Raw genomic sequence first — 19163 nt, forward strand, 5'->3', positions numbered from 1 at the left:
TCCAAATGGTATTTAATTCACTTCCCGGGGTGAAGAAACACTTTTTGAGACATCAGAGTGAGCAAATTGGCCATTTTCATGCACTTTTAAGCATTCCACAAATCTTGTGTTTAGGGCCCCTGGTAGCATGAAAATCACTTTAAACATGCTAATTTTAGCTCTAAAACTAATAATCCACCTACAAATGTGAACTGACGTTCAAAAATAAAACATTTGAAAACGGACCATTTTTCACCTTTCTGAAGCATGACGTAATGGGGGTGTTATCTCTTTTGTCAAAAATCAGCCGTTTTTGCTTGAACATTAAATGCCTCCAAATGGTATTCAATTCACTTCCCGGGCCCCTGGTAGCATGAAAATCACTTTCAACATGCTAATTTTAGCTCTAAAACTAATAATCCACCTACAAATGTGAACTGACATTCAAAAATAAAACATTTGAAAACAGACAATTTTTCACCTTTCTGAAGCATGACATAATGGGGGGGTTATCCCTTTTGTCAAATATCAGCCGTTTTTGCTTGAACATTAAATGCCTCCAAATGGTATTTAATTCACTTCCCGGGGTGAAGAAACACTTTTTGAGACCTCAGAGCGAGCACATTTGCCATTTTCATGCACTTTTAACAATTCCACAAATCTTGTGGTAGGGCCCCTAGAAGCATGAAAATCACTTTAAACATGCTTATTTTAGCTCTAAAACTAATAATCCACCTACAAATGTGAACTGACGTTCAAAAATAAAACATTTGAAAACGGACCATTTTTCACCTTTCTGAAGCATGATGTAATGGGGGGGTGTTATCTCTTTTGTCAAAAATCAGCCGTTTTTGCTTGAACATTAAATGCTTCCAAATGGTATTTAATTCACTTCCCGGGCCCCTGGAAGCATGAAAATCACTTTAAACATGATAATTTTAGCTCTAAAACTAATAATCCACCTACAAATGTGAACTGACATTCAAAAATAAAACATTTGAAAACGGACCATTTTTCACCTTTCTGAAGCATGACGTAATGGGGGTGTGTTATCTCTTTTGTCAAAAATCAGCCGTTTTTGTTTGAACATTAAATGCCTCCAAATGGTATTTAATTCACTTCCCGGGGTGAAGAAACACTTTTTGAGACCTCAGAGTGAGCAAATTGGCCATTTTCATGCACTTTTAACCATTCCACAAATCTTGTGTTTAGGGCCCCTGGAAGCATGAAAATCACTTTAAACATGCTAATTTTAGCTCTAAAACTGATGATCCACCTACAAATGTGAACTGACATTAAAAAATAAAACATTTGAAAACGGACAATTTTTCACCTTTCTGAAGCATGACGTAATGGGGGGGTGTTATCTCTTTTGTTAAAATTCAGTCATTTTTGCTTGAACATTAAATGCCTCCAAATGGTATTTAATTCACTTCCCGGGGTGAAGAAACACTTTTTGAGAACTCAGAGTGAGTAAATTGGCCATTTTCATGCACTTTTAACAATTCCACAAATCTTGTGTTTAGGGTCCCTGGAAGCATGAAAATCACTTTAAACCTGCTAATTTAAGCTCTAAAATGGATGATCCACCTACAAATGTGAACTGACGTTCAAAAATAAAACATTTGAAAACGGACAATTTTTCACCTTTCTGAAGCATGGCGTAATGGGGGGGTGTTATCTCTTTTGTCAAAAATCAGCCGTTTTTGCTTGAACATTAAATGCCTCCAAATGGTATTTAATTCACTTCCCGGGGTGAATAAACACTTTTTGAGACCTCAGAGTGAGCAAATTGGCCATTTTCATGCACTTTTGACCATTCCACAAATCTTGTGTTTAGAGCCCCTGGAAGCATGAAAATCACTTTAAACATGCTAATTTTAGCTCTAAAACTAATAATCCACCTACAAATGTGAACTGACGTTCAAAAATAAAACATTTGAAAACGGACCATTTTTCACCTTTCTAAAGAATGACGTAATGGGGGGTGTTATCTCTTTTGTCAAAAATCAGCTGTTTTTGCTTGAACATTAAATGCCTCCAAATGGTATTTAAGTCACTTCCCGGGCCCCTGGAAGCATGAAAATCCCTTTAAACATGCTAATTTTAGCTCTAAAACTAATAATCCACCTACAAATGTGAACTGACGTTCAAAAATAAAACATTTGAAAATGGACAATTTTTCACCTTTCTGAAGCATGACGTTATGGGGGGGGGTGTTATCTCTTTTGTCAAAAATCAGCCGTTTTTGCTTGAACATTAAATGCCTCCAAATGGTATTCAATTCACTTCCCGGGCCCCTGGTAGCATGAAAATCACTTTCAACATGCTAATTTTAGCTCTAAAACTAATAATCCACCTACAAATGTGAACTGACATTCAAAAATAAAACATTTGAAAACAGACAATTTTTCACCTTTCTGAAGCATGACATAATGGGGGGGTTATCCCTATTGTCAAAAATCAGCCGTTTTTGCTTGCACATTAAATGCCTCCAAATGGTATTTAATTCACTTCCCGGGGTGAAGAAACACTTTTTGAGACCTCAGAGCGAGCACATTTGCCATTTTCATGCACTTTTAACAATTCCACAAATCTTGTGTTTAGGGCCCCTGGAAGCATGAAAATCACTTTAAACATGCTAATTTTAGCTCTAAAACTAATAATCCACCTACAAATGTGAACTGACGTTCAAAAATAAAACATTTGAAAACGGACCATTTTTCACCTTTCTGAAGCATGACGTAATGGGGGGGGTGTTATCTCTTTTGTCAAAAATCAGCCGTTTTTGCTTGAACATTAAATGCCTCCAAATGGTATTTAATTCACTTCCCGGGCCCCTGGAAGCATGAAAATCACTTTAAACATGATAATTTTAGCTCTAAAACTAATAATCCACCTACAAATGTGAACTGACATTCAAAAATAAAACATTTGAAAACTGACCATTTTTCACCTTTCTGAAGCATGACGTAATGGGGGTGTGTTATCTCTTTTGTCAAAAATCTGCCGTTTTTGCTTGAACATTAAATGCCTCCAAATGGTATTTAATTCACTTCCCGGGGTGAAGAAACACTTTTTGAGACCTCAGAGCGAGCACATTTGCCATTTTCATGCACTTTTAACCATTCCACAAATCTTGTGTTTAGGGCCCCTGGAAGCATGAAAATCACTTTAAACATGCTAATTTTAGCTCTAAAACTAATAATCCACCTACAAATTTGAACTGACGTTCAAAAATAAAACATTTGAAAACGGACCATTTTTCACCTTTCTGAAGCTTGACGTAATGGGGGGGTGTTATCTCTTTTGTAAAAAATCAGCTGTTTTTGCTTGAACATTAAATGCCTCCAAATGGTATTTAATTCACTTCCCGGGCCCCTGGAAGCATGAAAATGACTTTAAACATGCTAATTTTAGCTCTAAAACTGATGATCCACCTACAAATGTGAACTGACGTTCGAAAATACAACATTTGAAAACAGACCATTTTTCACCTTTCTGAAGCATGACGTATTGGGGGGGTATTATCTGTTTTGTCAAAACTCACCTTTTTTTGCTTCAACATTAAATGCCTCCAAATGGTATTTAATTCACTTCCCGGGCCCCTGGAAGCATGAAAATCACTTTAAACATGCTAATTTTAGCTCTAAAACTGATGATCTACCTACGAATGTGAACTGACGTTCAAAAATGAAACATTTGACAACGGACCATTTTTCACCTTTCTGAAGCATGACGTAATGGGGGGTGTTCTACACCTCCACCCACCAGCTACGGTCTACTAGCCTCGTGCTCGCCGCCGTACCACGCATCCGAAGAGCCACCACCGGAGGCAGTTCCTTCTCCTACCTGGTGGCCAAGACATGGAACTCCCTCCCCATCCACCTTCGGCTGACCCAGGACCATCCCGCCTTCAGGAGACAACTCATTTTTCACCTTTCTGAAGCATGACGTAATAGGGGGGTGTTATCTCTTTTGTCAAGAATCAGCTGTTTTTGCTTGAACATTAAATGCCTTCAAATGGTATTTAATTCACTTCCCGGGGTCCTGGAAGCATGAAAATCACTTTAAACATGCTACTAATGTTAGCTCTAAAACTGATGTTCTACCTTCAAATGTGAACTGACGTTCAAAAATAAAACATGTGAGACGGAATGCGGATGAGGGAATACATCAGGCTCTGGTGCTGCTGGACCTCTCAGCCGCTTTCGACACGGTCGACTATAACATCTTGGTCGACCGTGTCGAGCAGGCAGGTCTCAGGGGCATGGCATTGAGCTGGATCCGCTCATTTATTACTGGGCGCACTCAGGCTGTCAGACTAGGACCTTTCACTGCCCCCACCATTTCTTCTACTTGTGGAGTCCCGCAGGGCTCTTCGTTATCACCCCTGCTTTTTAATTTATATCTACGCCCCCTTTTGCACTCCCTTAGGAGGGCCAAAGTAACGATATTCAACTATGCAGACGATCTGCAGTTGATTTTCCCTCTAAACACCAAGGATGCTGTGGTTGAATTTCAAAACACTATGTCCCACATTTTAAAATGGATGAACTGCAGTCATCTGAAGCTTAACCCTGGCAAGACCGAATTGGTCTTGCCGGGACTGAGCGCCCTCAGCTGGAACCCCAGCTTCTGGCCTTCCTGTATGGGAACTCCTCCATCTAAGTCATGTTCGGTCAAGAGTCTGGGAATACATATCAGCGAAGACCTCTCCCTCAAAAAACAAGTCGGAGCAGTTGTCTCAGCTAGTTTCTTCCAGCTGAAGAAAATCAAGAAAATTGCCAGCTTCTTCTCCCCGGCCGCTCTCACTCAGATAGTCATCTCCCTGGTTCTGTCCAGACTTGACTTCTCCAACAGTCTTTACCTTGGCATTCAAGCTGGGGAGCTCAAACGCCTTCAGCTGGTTCAGAATCAGGCCGCCAGACTCCTCCTGAACCTCTCGAAGAGGCAGTCTGTAAGATCCGGCCTGAAACAGCTACACTGGCTGCCTGTGGAGCAGCGTGTGGCGTTTAAAACAGGGTGCATTGTATTCAAATCTCTGCATGACTCTGGCCCTCTTTTCATCAGAGACATGTTTAAGAGATATACTCCCTCACGCGATCTCCGTTCTATTCATAAATCTCTTCTGACTGTTCCATCTTACAAGAGGAAGTGTCTTGGAGGCAGCTGCTTTGACCTTCTTGCAGCTGGTTTTTGGAACTCCCTTCCCCTCCATCTAAAACTGAATGACAACATCCTCAGTTTTAGACATTCCTTGAAAACCTGGCTTTTCACTCAGGCGCACTGTTGAGCTGCTCCCCCTCCCCTGTGATCCTGCGCTAGCTCCTTCCTACAGCGCCATGAAGCCCCCGGGCGTACGAGCGCTTACAAATACCTATTAACATTAACATATTAACATTAACATGTGAAAACGGACCATTTTTCACCTTTCTGAAGCATGACATAATGGGGGGTGTTATCTCTTTTGTCAAAAATCTGCCGTTTTTGCTTGAACATTAAATACCTCCAAATGGTATTTAATTCACTTCCCGGGGTGAAGAAACACTTTTTGAGAACTCAGAGTGAGTAAATTGGCCATTTTCATGCACTTTTAACCATTCCACAAATCTTGTGTTTAGGGACCCTGGAAGCATGAAAATCACTTTAAACATGCTAATTTTAGCTCTAAAACTGTTGATCCACCTACAAATGTGAACTGACGTTTAAAAATAAAACATTTGAAAACAGACAATTTTTCACCTTTCTGAAGCATGACGTAGTGGGGGGGGTGTTATCTCTTTTGTCAAAAATCAGCTGTTTTTGCTTGAACATTAAATGCCTCCAAATGGTATTTAATTCACTTCCCATGCCCCTGGAAGCATGAAAATGACTTTAAACATGCTAATTTTAGCTCTAAAACTGATGATCCACCTACAAATGTGAACTGACGTTCAAAAATAAAACATTTGAAAACGGACCATTTTTCACCTTTCTGAAGCATGACGTAATGGGGGGGGGTTATTTCTTTTGTCAAAAATCACCTGTTTTTGCTTGAACATTAAATACCTCCAAATGGCATTTAATTCACTTCCCGGGGTGAAGAAACACTTTTTGAGACCTCAGAGTGAGTAAATTGGCCATTTTGATGCACTTTTAACCATTCCACAAATCTTGTGTGTAGGGCCCCTGGAAGCATGAAAATCACTTTAAACATGCTAATTTTAGCTCTAAAACTGATGATCCACCTACAAATGTGAACTGACGTTCAAAAATAAAACATTTGAAAACAGACCATTTTTCACCTTTCTGAAGCATGACGTAGTGGGGGGGTGTTATCTCTTTTGTCAAAAATCAGCTGTTTTTGCTTGAACATTAAATGCCTCCAAATGTATTTAATTCACTTCCCGGGCCCCTGGAAGCATGAAAATGACTTTAAACATGCTAATTTTAGCTCTAAAACTGATGACCCACTTACAAATGTGAACTGACGTTCAAAAATAAAAATTTGAAAACAGACCATTTTTCACCTTTCTGAAGCATGACATAGTGGGGGGTGTTATCTCTTTTGTCAAAAATCAGCTGTTTTTGCTTGAACATTAAATGCCTGCAAATGTATTTAATTCACTTCCCGGGCCCCTGGAAGCATGAAAATGACTTTCAACATGCTAATTTTAGCTCTAAAACTGATGTTCCACCTACAAATGTGAACTGACATTCAAAAATAAAACATTTGAAAACGGACCATTTTTCACCTTTCTGAACCATGACGTAATGGTTGGGTGTTATCTTTTTTGTCAAAAATCAGCTGTTTTTGCTTAAACATTAAATGCCTCCAAATGGTTTTTAATTCACTTCCCGGGGTGAAGCAACACTTTTTGAGACCTCAGAGTGAGCAAATTGACCATTTTCATGCACTTTTAACCATTCCACAAATCTTGTGTTTAGAGCCCCTGGAAGCATGAAAATCACTTTAAACATGCTAATTTTAGCTCTAAAACTAATAATCCACCTACAAATGTGAACTGACGTTCAAAAATAAAACATTTGAAAACGGACCATTTTTCACCTTTCTGAAGCATGACGTAATGGGGGGGTGTTATCTCTTTTGTCAAAAAATCAGCCGTTTTTGCTTGAACATTAAATGCCTCCAAATGGTATTTAATTCACTTCCCGGGGTGAAGAAACACTTTTTGAGACCTCAGAGCGAGCACATTTGCCATTTTCATGCACTTTTAACCATTCCACAAATCTTGTGTTTAGGGCCCCTGGAAGCATGAAAATCACTTTAAACATGCTAATTTTAGCTCTAAAACTAATAATCCACCTACAAATGTGAACTGACGTTCAAAAATAAAACATTTGAAAACGGACCATTTTTCACCTTTCTGAAGCTTGACGTAATGGGGGGGTGTTATCTCTTTTGTAAAAAATCAGCTGTTTTTGCTTGAACATTAAATGCCTCCAAATGGTATTTAATTCACTTCCCGGGCCCCTGGAAGCATGAAAATGACTTTAAACATGCTAATTTTAGCTCTAAAACTGATGATCCACCTACAAATGTGAACTGACGTTCGAAAATACAACATTTGAAAACAGACCATTTTTCACCTTTCTGAAGCATGACGTATTGGGGGGGTATTATCTGTTTTGTCAAAACTCACCTTTTTTTGCTTCAACATTAAATGCCTCCAAATGGTATTTAATTCACTTCCCGGGCCCCTGGAAGCATGAAAATCACTTTAAACATGCTAATTTTAGCTCTAAAACTGATGATCTACCTACGAATGTGAACTGACGTTCAAAAATGAAACATTTGACAACGGACCATTTTTCACCTTTCTGAAGCATGACGTAATGGGGGGTGTTCTACACCTCCACCCACCAGCTACGGTCTACTAGCCTCGTGCTCGCCGCCGTACCACGCATCCGAAGAGCCACCACCGGAGGCAGTTCCTTCTCCTACCTGGTGGCCAAGACATGGAACTCCCTCCCCATCCACCTTCGGCTGACCCAGGACCATCCTGCCTTCAGGAGACAACTCATTTTTCACCTTTCTGAAGCATGACGTAATAGGGGGGTGTTATCTCTTTTGTCAAGAATCAGCTGTTTTTGCTTGAACATTAAATGCCTTCAAATGGTATTTAATTCACTTCCCGGGGTCCTGGAAGCATGAAAATCACTTTAAACATGCTACTAATGTTAGCTCTAAAACTGATGTTCTACCTTCAAATGTGAACTGACGTTCAAAAATAAAACATGTGAGACGGAATGCGGATGAGGGAATACACCAGGCTCTGGTGCTGCTGGACCTCTCAGCCGCTTTCGACACGGTCGACTATAACATCTTGGTCGACCGTGTCGAGCAGGCAGGTCTCAGGGGCATGGCATTGAGCTGGATCCGCTCATTTATTACTGGGCGCACTCAGGCTGTCAGACTAGGACCTTTCACTGCCCCCACCATTTCTTCTACTTGTGGAGTCCCGCAGGGCTCTTCGTTATCACCCCTGCTTTTTAATTTATATCTACGCCCCCTTTTGCACTCCCTTAGGAGGGCCAAAGTAACGATATTCAACTATGCAGACGATCTGCAGTTGATTTTCCCTCTAAACACCAAGGATGCTGTGGTTGAATTTCAAAACACTATGTCCCACATTTTAAAATGGATGAACTGCAGTCATCTGAAGCTTAACCCTGGCAAGACCGAATTGGTCTTGCCGGGACTGAGCGCCCTCAGCTGGAACCCCAGCTTCTGGCCTTCCTGTATGGGAACTCCTCCATCTAAGTCATGTTCGGTCAAGAGTCTGGGAATACATATCAGCGAAGACCTCTCCCTCAAAAAACAAGTCGGAGCAGTTGTCTCAGCTAGTTTCTTCCAGCTGAAGAAAATCAAGAAAATTGCCAGCTTCTTCTCCCCGGCCGCTCTCACTCAGATAGTCATCTCCCTGGTTCTGTCCAGACTTGACTTCTCCAACAGTCTTTACCTTGGCATTCAAGCTGGAGAGCTCAAACGCCTTCAGCTGGTTCAGAATCAGGCCGCCAGACTCCTCCTGAACCTCTCGAAGAGGCAGTCTGTAAGATCCGGCCTGAAACAGCTACACTGGCTGCCTGTGGAGCAGCGTGTGGCGTTTAAAACAGGGTGCATTGTATTCAAATCTCTGCATGACTCTGGCCCTCTTTTCATCAGAGACATGTTTAAGAGATATACTCCCTCACGCAATCTCCGTTCTATTCATAAATCTCTTCTGACTGTTCCATCTTACAAGAGGAAGTGTCTTGGAGGCAGCTGCTTTGACCTTCTTGCAGCTGGTTTTTGGAACTCCCTTCCCCTCCATCTAAAACTGAATGACAACATCCTCAGTTTTAGACATTCCTTGAAAACCTGGCTTTTCACTCAGGCGCACTGTTGAGCTGCTCCCCCTCCCCTGTGATCCTGCGCTAGCTCCTTCCTACAGCGCCATGAAGCCCCCGGGCGTACGAGCGCTTACAAATACCTATTAACATTAACATATTAACATTAACATGTGAAAACGGACCATTTTTCACCTTTCTGAAGCATGACATAATGGGGGGTGTTATCTCTTTTGTCAAAAATCTGCCGTTTTTGCTTGAACATTAAATACCTCCAAATGGTATTTAATTCACTTCCCGGGGTGAAGAAACACTTTTTGAGAACTCAGAGTGAGTAAATTGGCCATTTTCATGCACTTTTAACCATTCCACAAATCTTGTGTTTAGGGACCCTGGAAGCATGAAAATCACTTTAAACATGCTAATTTTAGCTCTAAAACTGTTGATCCACCTACAAATGTGAACTGACGTTTAAAAATAAAACATTTGAAAACAGACAATTTTTCACCTTTCTGAAGCATGACGTAGTGGGGGGGGTGTTATCTCTTTTGTCAAAAATCAGCTGTTTTTGCTTGAACATTAAATGCCTCCAAATGGTATTTAATTCACTTCCCATGCCCCTGGAAGCATGAAAATGACTTTAAACATGCTAATTTTAGCTCTAAAACTGATGATCCACCTACAAATGTGAACTGACGTTCAAAAATAAAACATTTGAAAACGGACCATTTTTCACCTTTCTGAAGCATGACGTAATGGGGGGGGGGTTATTTCTTTTGTCAAAAATCACCTGTTTTTGCTTGAACATTAAATACCTCCAAATGGCATTTAATTCACTTCCCGGGGTGAAGAAACACTTTTTGAGACCTCAGAGTGAGTAAATTGGCCATTTTGATGCACTTTTAACCATTCCACAAATCTTGTGTGTAGGGCCCCTGGAAGCATGAAAATCACTTTAAACATGCTAATTTTAGCTCTAAAACTGATGATCCACCTACAAATGTGAACTGACGTTCAAAAATAAAACATTTGAAAACAGACCATTTTTCACCTTTCTGAAGCATGACGTAGTGGGGGGGTGTTATCTCTTTTGTCAAAAATCAGCTGTTTTTGCTTGAACATTAAATGCCTCCAAATGTATTTAATTCACTTCCCGGGCCCCTGGAAGCATGAAAATGACTTTAAACATGCTAATTTTAGCTCTAAAACTGATGATCCACTTACAAATGTGAACTGACGTTCAAAAATAAAAATTTGAAAACAGACCATTTTTCACCTTTCTGAAGCATGACATAGTGGGGGGTGTTATCTCTTTTGTCAAAAATCAGCTGTTTTTGCTTGAACATTAAATGCCTGCAAATGTATTTAATTCACTTCCCGGGCCCCTGGAAGCATGAAAATGACTTTAAACATGCTAATTTTAGCTCTAAAACTGATGTTCCACCTACAAATGTGAACTGACATTCAAAAATAAAACATTTGAAAACGGACCATTTTTCACCTTTCTGAACCATGACGTAATGGTTGGGTGTTATCTTTTTTGTCAAAAATCAGCTGTTTTTGCTTAAACATTAAATGCCTCCAAATGGTTTTTAATTCACTTCCCGGGGTGAAGCAACACTTTTTGAGACCTCAGAGTGAGCAAATTGACCATTTTCATGCACTTTTAACCATTCCACAAATCTTGTGTTTAGAGCCCCTGGAAGCATGAAAATCACTTTAAACATGCTAATTTTAGCTCTAAAACTAATAATCCACCTACAAATGTGAACTGACGTTCAAAAATAAAACATTTGAAAACGGACCATTTTTCACCTTTCTGAAGCATGACGTAATGGGGGGGTGTTATCTCTTTTGTCAAAAAATCAGCCGTTTTTGCTTGAACATTAAATGCCTCCAAATGGTATTTAATTCACTTCCCGGGCCCCTGGAAGCATGAAAATCACTTTAAACATGCTAATTTTAGCTCTAAAACTAATAATCCACCTACAAATGTGAACTGACATTGAAAAATAAAACATTTGAAAACTGACAATTTTTCACCTTTCTGAAGCATGACGTAATGGGGGGGTGTTATCTCTTTTGTCAAAAATCAGCCGTTTTTGCTTGAACATTAAATGCCTCCAAATGGTATTTAATTCACTTCCCGGGGTGAAGAAACACTTTTTGAGACCTCAGAGTGAGCAAATTGGCCATTTTCATGCACTTTTAAGCATTCCACAAATCTTGTGTTTAGAGCCCCTGGAAGCATGAAAATCACTTTAAACATGCTAATTTTAGCTCTAAAACTAATAATCCACCTACAAATGTGAACTGACGTTCAAAAATAAAACATTTGAAAACGGACCATTTTTCACCTTTCTAAAGAATGACGTAATGGGGGGTGTTATCTCTTTTGTCAAAAATCAGCTGTTTTTGCTTGAACATTAAATGCCTCCAAATGGTATTTAAGTCACTTCCCGGGCCCCTGGAAGCATGAAAATCCCTTTAAACATGCTAATTTTAGCTCTAAAACTAATAATCCACCTACAAATGTGAACTGACGTTCAAAAATAAAACATTTGAAAATGGACAATTTTTCACCTTTCTGAAGCATGACGTTATGGGGGGGGGTGTTATCTCTTTTGTCAAAAATCAGCCGTTTTTGCTTGAACATTAAATGCCTCCAAATGGTATTCAATTCACTTCCCGGGCCCCTGGTAGCATGAAAATCACTTTCAACATGCTAATTTTAGCTCTAAAACTAATAATCCACCTACAAATGTGAACTGACATTCAAAAATAAAACATTTGAAAACAGACAATTTTTCACCTTTCTGAAGCATGACATAATGGGGGGGTTATCCCTTTTGTCAAAAATCAGCCGTTTTTGCTTGAACATTAAATGCCTCCAAATGGTATTTAATTCACTTCCCGGGGTGAAGAAACACTTTTTGAGACCTCAGAGCGAGCACATTTGCCATTTTCATGCACTTTTAACAATTCCACAAATCTTGTGTTTAGGGCCCCTGGAAGCATGAAAATCACTTTAAACATGCTAATTTTAGCTCTAAAACTAATAATCCACCTACAAATGTGAACTGACGTTCAAAAATAAAACATTTGAAAAGGGACCATTTTTCACCTTTCTGAAGCATGACGTAATGGGGGGGGTGTTATCTCTTTTGTCAAAAATCAGCTGTTTTTGCTTGAACATTAAATGCCTCCAAATGGTATTTAAGTCACTTCCCGGGCCCCTGGAAGCATGAAAATCCCTTTAAACATGCTAATTTTAGCTCTAAAACTAATAATCCACCTACAAATGTGAACTGACGTTCAAAAATAAAACATTTGAAAATTGACAATTTTTCACCTTTCTGAAGCATGACGTTATGGGGGGGGGGTGTTATCTCTTTTGTCAAAAATCAGCCGTTTTTGCTTGAACATTAAATGCCTCCAAATGGTATTCAATTCACTTCCCGGGCCCCTGGTAGCATGAAAATCACTTTCAACATGCTAATTTTAGCTCTAAAACTAATAATCCACCTACAAATGTGAACTGACATTCAAAAATAAAACATTTGAAAACAGACAATTTTTCACCTTTCTGAAGCATGACATAATGGGGGGGTTATCCCTTTTGTCAAAAATCAGCCGTTTTTGCTTGAACATTAAATGCCTCCAAATGGTATTTAATTCACTTCCCGGGGTGAAGAAACACTTTTTGAGACCTCAGAGCGAGCACATTTGCCATTTTCATGCACTTTTAACAATTCCACAAATCTTGTGTTTAGGGCCCCTGGAAGCATGAAAATCACTTTAAACATGCTAATTTTAGCTCTAAAAATAATAATCCACCTACAAATGTGAACTGACGTTCAAAAATAAAACATTTGAAAACGGACCATTTTTCACCTTTCTGAAGCATGACGTAATGGGGGGGGTGTTATCTCTTTTGTCAAAAATCAGCCGTTTTTGCTTGAACATTAAATGCCTCCAAATGGTATTTAATTCACTTCCCGGGCCCCTGGAAGCATGAAAATCACTTTAAACATGATAATTTTAGCTCTAAAACTAATAATCCACCTACAAATGTGAACTGACATTCAAAAATAAAACATTTGAAAACTGACCATTTTTCACCTTTCTGAAGCATGACGTAATGGGGGTGTGTTATCTCTTTTGTCAAAAATCAGCCGTTTTTGCTTGAACATTAAATGCCTCCAAATGGTATTTAATTCACTTCCCGGGGTGAAGAAACACTTTTTGAGACCTCAGAGCGAGCACATTTGCCATTTTCATGCACTTTTAACCATTCCACAAATCTTGTGTTTAGGGCCCCTGGAAGCATGAAAATCACTTTAAACATGCTAATTTTAGCTCTAAAACTAATAATCCACCTACAAATGTGAACTGACGTTCAAAAATAAAACATTTGAAAACGGACCATTTTTCACCTTTCTGAAGCATGACGTAATGGGGGGGTGTTATCTCTTTTGTAAAAAATCAGCTGTTTTTGCTTGAACATTAAATGCCTCCAAATGGTATTTAATTCACTTCCCGGGCCCCTGGAAGCATGAAAATGACTTTAAACATGCTAATTTTAGCTCTAAAACTGATGATCCACCTACAAATGTGAACTGACGTTCGAAAATACAACATTTGAAAACAGACCATTTTTCACCTTTCTGAAGCATGACGTATTGGGGGGGTATTATCTGTTTTGTCAAAACTCACCTTTTTTTGCTTCAACATTAAATGCCTCCAAATGGTATTTAATTCACTTCCCGGGCCCCTGGAAGCATGAAAATCACTTTAAACATGCTAATTTTAGCTCTAAAACTGATGATCTACCTACGAATGTGAACTGACGTTCAAAAATGAAACATTTGACAACGGACCATTTTTCACCTTTCTGAAGCATGACGTAATGGGGGGTGTTCTACACCTCCACCCACCAGCTACGGTCTACTAGCCTCGTGCTCGCCGCCGTACCACGCATCCGAAGAGCCACCACCGGAGGCAGTTCCTTCTCCTACCTGGTGGCCAAGACATGGAACTCCCTCCCCATCCACCTTCGGCTGACCCAGGACCATCCCGCCTTCAGGAGACAACTCATTTTTCACCTTTCTGAAGCATGACGTAATAGGGGGGTGTTATCTCTTTTGTCAAGAATCAGCTGTTTTTGCTTGAACATTAAATGCCTTCAAATGGTATTTAATTCACTTCCCGGGCTCCTGGAAGCATGAAAATCACTTTAAACATGCTACTAATGTTAGCTCTAAAACTGATGTTCTACCTTCAAATGTGAACTGACGTTCAAAAATAAAACATGTGAAAACGGACCATTTTTCACCTTTCTGAAGCATGACATAATGGGGGGTGTTATCTCTTTTGTCAAAAATCTGCCGTTTTTGCTTGAACATTAAATACCTCCAAATGGTATTTAATTCACTTCCCGGGGTGAAGAAACACTTTTTGAGAACTCAGAGTGAGTAAATTTGCCATTTTCATGCACTTTTAACCATTCCACAAATCTTGTGTTTAGGGACCCTGGAAGCATGAAAATCACTTTAAACATGCTAATTTTAGCTCTAAAACTGTTGATCCACCTACAAATGTGAACTGACGTTTAAAAATAAAACATTTGAAAACAGACAATTTTTCACCTTTCTGAAGCATGACGTAGTGGGGGGGTGTTATCTCTTTTGTCAAAAATCAGCTGTTTTTGCTTGAACATTAAATACCTCCAAATGTATTTAATTCACTTCCCGGGCCCCTGGAAGCATGAAAATGACTTTAAACATGCTAATTTTAGCTCTAAAACTGATGATCCACTTACAAATGTGAACTGACGTTCAAAAATAAAAATTTGAAAACAGACCATTTTTCACCTTTCTGAAGCATGTCATAGTGGGGGGTGTTATCTCTTTTGTCAAAAATCAGCTGTTTTTGCTTGAACATTAAATGCCTGCAAATGTATTTAATTCACTTCCCGGGCCCCTGGAAGCATGAAAATCACTTTAAACATGCTAATTTTAGCTCTAAAACTAATAATCCACCTACAAATGTGAACTGACGTTCAAAAATAAAACATTTGAAAACGGACCATTTTTCACCTTTCTGAAGCATGACGTAATGGGGGGGTGTTATCTCTTTTGTCAAAAAATCTGCCGTTTTTGCTTGAACATTAAATGCCTCCAAATGGTATTTAATTCACTTCCCGGGCCCCTGGAAGCATGAAAATCACTTTAAACATGCTAATTTTAGCTCTAAAACTAATAATCCACCTACAAATGTGAACTGACATTGAAAAATAAAACATTTGAAAACTGACAATTTTTCACCTTTCTGAAGCATGACGTAATGGGGGGGTGTTATCTCTTTTGTCAAAAATCAGCCGTTTTTGCTTGAACATTAAATGCCTCCAAATGGTATTTAATTCACTTCCCGGGGTGAAGAAACACTTTTTGAGACCTCAGAGTGAGCAAATTGGCCATTTTCATGCACTTTTAAGCATTCCACAAATCTTGTGTTTAGAGCCCCTGGAAGCATGAAAATCACTTTAAACATGCTAATTTAAGCTCTAAAACTAATAATCCACCTACAAATGTGAACTGACGTTCAAAAATAAAACATTTGAAAACGGACCATTTTTCACCTTTCTGAAGAATGACGTAATGGGGGGTGTTATCTCTTTTGTCAAAAATAAGCTGGTTTTGCTTGAATATTAAATGCCTCCAAATGGTATTTAATTCTCTTCCCTGGCCCCTGGAAGCATGAAAATCACTTTAAACATGCTAATTTTAGCTCTAAAACTAATAATCCACCTACAAATGTGAACTGACATTCAAAAATAAAACATTTGAAAACGGACCATTTTTCACCTTTCTGAAGCATGACGTAATGGGGGTGTGTTATCTCTTTTGTCAAAAATCAGTCGTTTTTGCTTGAACATTAAATGCCTCCAAATGGTATTTAATTCACTTCCCGGGGTGAAGAAACACTTTTTGAGACCTCAGAGTGAGCTAATTGGCCATTTTCATGCACTTTTAACCATTCCACAAATCTTGTGTTTAGGGCCCCAGGAAGCATGAAAATCACTTTAAACATGCTAATTTTAGCTCTAAAACTGATGATCCACCTACAAATGTGAACTGACATTAAAAAATAAAACATTTGAAAACGGACAATTTTTCACCTTTCTGAAGCATGACGTAATGGGGGGGTGTTATCTCTTTTGTTAAAATTCAGTCATTTTTGCTTGAACATTAAATGCCTCCAAATGGTATTTAATTCACTTCCCGGGGTGAAGAAACACTTTTTGAGAACTCAGAGTGAGTAAATTGGCCATTTTCATGCACTTTTAACAATTCCACAAATCTTGTGTTTAGGGTCCCTGGAAGCATGAAAATCACTTTAAACATGCTAATTTTAGCTCTAAAACTGATGATCTACCTACGAATGTGAACTGACGTTCAAAAATGAAACATTTGACAACGGACCATTTTTCACCTTTCTGAAGCATGACGTAATGGGGGGTGTTCTACACCTCCACCCACCAGCTACGGTCTACTAGCCTCGTGCTCGCCGCCGTACCACGCATCTGAAGAGCCATCACCGGAGGCAGTTCCTTCTCCTACCTGGTGGCCAAGACATGGAACTCTCTCCCCATCCACCTTCGGCTGACCCAGGACCATCCTGCCTTCAGGAGACAACTCATTTTTCACCTTTCTGAAGCATGACGTAATAGGGGGGTGTTATCTCTTTTGTCAAGAATCAGCTGTTTTTGCTTGAACATTAAATGCCTTCAAATGGTATTTAATTCACTTCCCGGGCTCCTGGAAGCATGAAAATCACTTTAAACATGCTACTAATGTTAGCTCTAAAACTGATGTTCTACCTTCAAATGTGAACTGACGTTCAAAAATAAAACATGTGAAAACGGACCATTTTTCACCTTTCTGAAGCATGACATAATGGGGGGTGTTATCTCTTTTGTCAAAAATCTGCCGTTTTTGCTTGAACATTAAATACCTCCAAATAGTATTTAATTCACTTCCCGGGGTGAAGAAACACTTTTTGAGACCTCAGAGTGAGCAAATTTGCCATTTTCATGCACTTTTAACCATTCCACAAATCTTGTGTTTAGGGCCCCTGGTAGCATGAAAATCACTTTAAACATGCTAATTTTAGCTCTAAAACTAATAATCCACCTACAAATGTGAACTGACGTTCAAAAATAAAACATTTGAAAACGGACCATTTTTCACCTTTCTGAAGCATGACGTAATGGGGGGTGTTATCTCTTTTTTCAAAAATCAGCCGTTTTTGCTAGAACATTAAATACCTCCAAATGGTATTTAATTCACTTCCCGGGTCCCTGGAAGCATGAAAATCACTTTAAACATGCTAATTTTAGCTCTAAAACTAATAATCCACCTACAAAATTGAACTGACATTCAAAAATAAAACATTTGAAAACGGACAATTTTTCACCTTTCTGAAGCATGACATAATGGGGGGTTATCCCTTTTGTCAAAAATCAGCCGTTTTTGCTTGAACATTAAATGCCTCCAAATGGTATTTAATTCACTTCCCGGGGTGAAGAAACACTTTTTGAGACCTCAGAGCGAGCACATTTGCCATTTTCATGCACTTTTAACCATTCCACAAATCTTGTGTTTAGGGCCCCTGGAAGCATGAAAATCACTTTAAACATGCTAATTTTAGCTCTAAAACTAATAATCCACCTACAAATGTGAACTGACGTTCAAAAATAAAACATTTGAAAACGGACCATTTTTCACCTTTCTGAAGCATGACGTAATGGGGGGGTGTTATCTCTTTTGTAAAAAATCAGCTGTTTTTGCTTGAACATTAAATGCCTCCAAATGGTATTTAATTCACTTCCCGGGCCCCTGGAAGCATGAAAATGACTTTAAACATGCTAATTTTAGCTCTAAAACTGATGATCCACCTACAAATGTGAACTGACGTTCGAAAATACAACATTTGAAAACAGACCATTTTTCACCTTTCTGAAGCATGACGTATTGGGGGGGTATTATCTGTTTTGTCAAAACTCACCTTTTTTTGCTTCAACATTAAATGCCTCCAAATGGTATTTAATTCACTTCCCGGGCCCCTGGAAGCATGAAAATCACTTTAAACATGCTAATTTTAGCTCTAAAACTGATGATCTACCTACGAATGTGAACTGACGTTCAAAAATGAAACATTTGACAACGGACCATTTTTCACCTTTCTGAAGCATGACGTAATGGGGGGTGTTCTACACCTCCACCCACCAGCTACGGTCTACTAGCCTCGTGCTCGCCGCCATACCACGCATCCGAAGAGCCACCACCGGAGGCAGTTCCTTCTGCTACCTGGTGGCCAAGACATGGAACTCCCTCCCCATCCACCTTCGGCTGACCCAGGACCATCCCGCCTTCAGGAGACAACTCATTTTTCACCTTTCTGAAGCATGACGTAATAGGGGGGTGTTATCTCTTTTGTCAAGAATCAGCTGTTTTTGCTTGAACATTAAATGCCTTCAAATGGTATTTAATTCACTTCCCGGGCTCCTGGAAGCATGAAAATCACTTTAAACATGCTACTAATGTTAGCTCTAAAACTGATGTTCTACCTTCAAATGTGAACTGACGTTCAAAAATAAAACATGTGAAAACGGACCATTTTTCACCTTTCTGAAGCATGACATAATGGGGGGTGTTATCTCTTTTGTCAAAAATCTGCAGTTTTTGCTTGAACATTAAATACCTCCAAATGGTATTTAATTCACTTCCCGGGGTGAAGAAACACTTTTTGAGAACTCAGAGTGAGTAAATTGGCCATTTTCATGCACT

Source organism: Lissotriton helveticus, chromosome 3_1 (assembly GCF_964261635.1).
Source record: "Lissotriton helveticus chromosome 3_1, aLisHel1.1, whole genome shotgun sequence".
NCBI classification, from domain to species: domain Eukaryota; kingdom Metazoa; phylum Chordata; class Amphibia; order Caudata; family Salamandridae; genus Lissotriton; species Lissotriton helveticus.